This window comes from Coptis chinensis, chromosome 1, assembly GCF_015680905.1.
Source record: "Coptis chinensis isolate HL-2020 chromosome 1, ASM1568090v1, whole genome shotgun sequence".
NCBI classification, from domain to species: Eukaryota; Viridiplantae; Streptophyta; class Magnoliopsida; order Ranunculales; family Ranunculaceae; genus Coptis; species Coptis chinensis.
Genome location: NC_141456.1, coordinates 22,961,558 through 22,965,640, shown reverse-complemented (window position 1 = coordinate 22,965,640; position 4,083 = coordinate 22,961,558). Strand labels below are relative to the sequence as shown.

The 4,083-nt window shown below is 34.1% G+C and overlaps 1 long non-coding RNA gene across 1 annotated transcript; it reads right to left on the bottom strand.

The window, feature by feature from the left end:
• Positions 1 to 543: 543 nt before the first annotated feature.
• On the bottom strand, positions 544 to 2,813 carry LOC147522978 (uncharacterized). The gene is made up of 2 exons (XR_015195801.1): positions 2,615 to 2,813; positions 544 to 861 (listed from the first exon to the last, which is right to left on the bottom strand). It is a non-coding gene; the product is annotated as an uncharacterized LOC147522978 (long non-coding RNA).
• Positions 2,814 to 4,083: the final 1,270 nt, after the last annotated feature.

The following is a 4,083-nucleotide window of genomic DNA, read 5'->3' as shown; positions in this document are numbered from 1 at the left end:
CCTTAGGTTTTCAGTACACTATCTTAAACAAAGTGTTTCTCCAACTCTAAACATATATTTTGATCAGCCTGTAAAACTAAACTGGGTAAATATGCCAAGCTAATTAACAATTCTTTTGGGTGTCTGTAACATGGGAAGTCGACGTTGCAAATAAAAAACAAACAAATATGAACAGAGGAACAAATGCGTGTGCATTCTGTTATAAGCGCAGCTGAGCGAAAGGTTTTAATTATTTAATAAATAGTCTTGTGTTATCGGGTGTTCATCAGTGAGAGAAGAACGTGCAGAAATAGAGTAGGTACTGAAAACATGCAAAATAGTTTAAAGCCACCAAAATTGTGTTGAAGGTGCATACTGAAAACTTGATAAATAGTATAAAGACACCAGCATTTTGTTGAAGGTGCGTCTGCACATTGTCCACGCAACTAACAAAATGGTTTGTGTGAGCCAGATTTTGTAACCGAACAAAAATTTCTGCTCGAAACCAATTAGTAAGAAGGATGTTGGTGTATACGGAATTAACCAAAAAAGGCGCCTCAAGCATGGTCAAAGCAGGTGCTTTATAAGAATGTCGATAGAATTACAATTGTTGAGGGTCTAAAAGGTTGCACGCATTCTCGAAGACATTCTGAGAAGTGAAGAACGAAACATGTACATGAGAATTTAGCAAGTTCAAGAAGACACTGCAACTTTGCTCGCAGGCAATTTTTCTTACACATGAGAATTTAACCGTATGCTTGATTACCACAGTTAGGGTCCACACTGGAACACTATTAGCTGATGATGCACCGAACTTTCTATATCAATAACACTGCCCCAGCCTTCAACAAAATTGCTCATGCAGCTCCTTTCTTTGTGCTCCTATTGTAAGACACATCGAATCGGATATAAGTTGATATATTATTATAATATAAATCAGTAAAAGCATACATGAAATGCTTGAATGCCTTATTCCATTTAGTTTCAGTTAGCTTGTGTATTCAATCTCAGCTAGCGTTTCCTCATACAAATTTGATCAACGATAAACATTAACACACTCCATAGGATGAAAATATAGGGATCTAATAAAAAAGAGTACTACATAAAGGCAAATTGATAAAGTGAAAGAAAAAAATTGTTTGGATATAAAACTCACAATTTCAGTGAGACAAACCCTACCCAAGGAATTGCTTTTGCAATACAACCCTTGAGGTCTCAAATTAAGAAATGTTCCTCCGCTCAAAGTGCAAAAGTGCATTAGATAAAAGAAAGTTACAGGCTAACTGCTAACCCAAACATTAGTATACTCCATATAATAAAATTAGGTAGATAGTAAAAGGAGTACAATAAGAGGGGGAACGGATAATGAGAATCACTAAGACAAAATGTAATATATTATTCTATTGGATCCAAAAAAATTAATAAAAATGGAAATGGAAAACTGCTAAACTTGTCCAAACAAAATAGGTTGTACTGCTGTAGTTGGTTTTTTTCATGGTGTAATAGCCGAAAATGATTATCCCCATACAGAAGCTAAACCTTTGTTTCCCCTCACTTTTTGGGCATTAACAAAGTCAGTAGCTTAAGATTATTGTTTGTTATTTGTTAGCTGTTTTGAGGAGACCTACGGCTTAGCACACACACCCTTGCAGATAGGTTAAATTATGATTGAATACTAAAATTGAAACACGAAAATCTGGTCAACAGAAATTTCTATTTCATTTGAATGAAGAGATGAACGCAGTCAGAAGCAGATTCGAGCCATCCCAATAGACCAAATTAATTCAAAAAATATCAAATTCATGCGAGAAGATGAAGTTCAAGAGTGAAAGCGACACACCCTCGCACAAAGTTTACCCGAAAATTAGCTAAGCACACACACCTTCGCACAAAGTTTTAATTCTGATTGAATACCAAAATCGAAACACAAAAATCTGGTCAACAAAAATTTCTATTTCATTTGATTGAAGAGATATATTATATTACCACAGAGGCTCGCTCATCAAAAGTTTCCTCCACCCAATAAGGAACAAAACACATGAAGCACAACAACTGTAGTTGAACACGTGAATGAAACACACCATCAACAAACAAATTAGCAAATAAGGACCCACCAGGTTACTACCGATACTCTACGAATGTTGAAGTTACTTGATTTTAATAAAAATTTAACCTAATATTTGCCAGTTAGAAGAAGAAACTTGCAAAGCCCTCTTAGAAATTAAGTAAAAATAATAGAAGACCCAATCAATTCCAAGGGAAAAAAAAAGTAAAATAATAAAACATTGAAAAATGAAAACTCCCACTCAGAATTCTTAAGATCATCAGTTACTAAATTAATCTTAACAAAAAAAGTCCAAAAAACATGGTGAAAATAAAAAATAAGCTAAACAAACCTAACTTTTCAGAATTCGATAACTGAGTGGCAATTACTAAATACGTGTAATATATATGTAGTTGCTTGGCCAAAACTTTTTACATGACCAATGGGAATTACAAAACTTTAACTTTCTATTTGAAAAACTTGAAGAACGCAAAATTGATGAGAGAAAAATGAGAACGAAGAAAGAAACAATATGAAGTTGGAAATAGGAAACTGAAAATTAAAAATGAGAAACTGGAAATTAATGAGTACCTGGCTGAGAACTAAATCCACCGTTGTCATAAGCTTTTTTTTGTTGAGAACTGTTGTAAGTTTTTGTAACTTGGAGGGGAAGACCAAAAGGGTTAGTGTGACCCTCGATTTATACACTGTAGGATTGGATCCTAACTATGTCGAAGGTCTTAATGCGCAAGACCAAGGACCGAAAGGTTTGAGCACGAAGGGTTTTCCCAATTAATGAAGAACTTGATTTTATTTTATTTATTGCCTAATCCAACTCACGGCTGTCATCGTGGCACACTAGCACTCGTCCCGACCCATATTTTCCCAATCATATGATCATTGACTCTTACTTTAGATAAAACCCATGTGAAACCACTAACCTTATCTTTAATAAAGGTACATAAAAAAAATGAAATATTAGGTTATACAGGCTTGTAAGAGAGTAGTTGTCGTTACAAATAGAAATCATAGATCAATATGGGATAGGACTATATAAAGTAGAAAGTTGTGCAATAGAGAAAAATACAACATCCAAGCTTAAAGAAGAGTACCTATAATAGCGCGGAAACCCATTGTCTCCATATGGAAGGTAAGTATGCAAGGCTGCAATAGAAGCACACTAAACTAGGTAATGAATCAACATGATCACAACAAAAGAGAACCCAAGCCTAGAGTGTTAAGATCAAAAGAGACCTCTAAATATCCGTGATTCACATTAAAGAACCCAATCCATGATTTAAAGAAATTAAAAATAAACAAAAAACAAATAAGTTAGATGGTGGATATTCATAAAGACTTAAAGAGGAAAGGAACCAAAGCAGAAACTCATAACAGTTCTTAACTTGACTCAATACCGACACGTAGACGTTAGTTAATATCAATAACCCATATCAGATATGTAACTTTTCAATAGCCACACAATTGATACACATATACAAAATTAATCATAAATATTATTAAAATGTCATTTTATTGGTTCGGATTCATATCAGTTCAGTAGAAGACAAACTCGAAACCAAACCAATATCTTATCAGTTCGGTTTGGTTTCGGGTTGTTGGCGAACAAACAAACTTATCAAAACCCAAACCATTTTTTATCGGTTTGGTCTGGATCGGTTCTTAGTGTGGAGTAGCAAAATATCCATAAGTATTGACTCAGAAGTCATAATCAAAAGTCAGCTTGTTCAGGGTTCCGTTCACGTAGAAAAGGGAATTAGAATACGTAGAAGTATTAGTGTGCATCCGTGCAAGACTCGGACTTGTTTTGTTATTATCATATTCTTTAATTTTATGTTCACATCCAACTACCAATTATTTCATGAGAGAATTACTAAAAGGCCTAATTGCAAAAATGACAACTGAATTTGTTTCATTTTTTCACTTTGACTCTTAAACTATTTTTTAGCACTAAGGCTGAGTCCAATTGTGCAACCATTCTCTATCTGCATTCCTCTAAAAAACAATATTTTGAGGATGGGGAATAAATTTTAGTGTCTAAT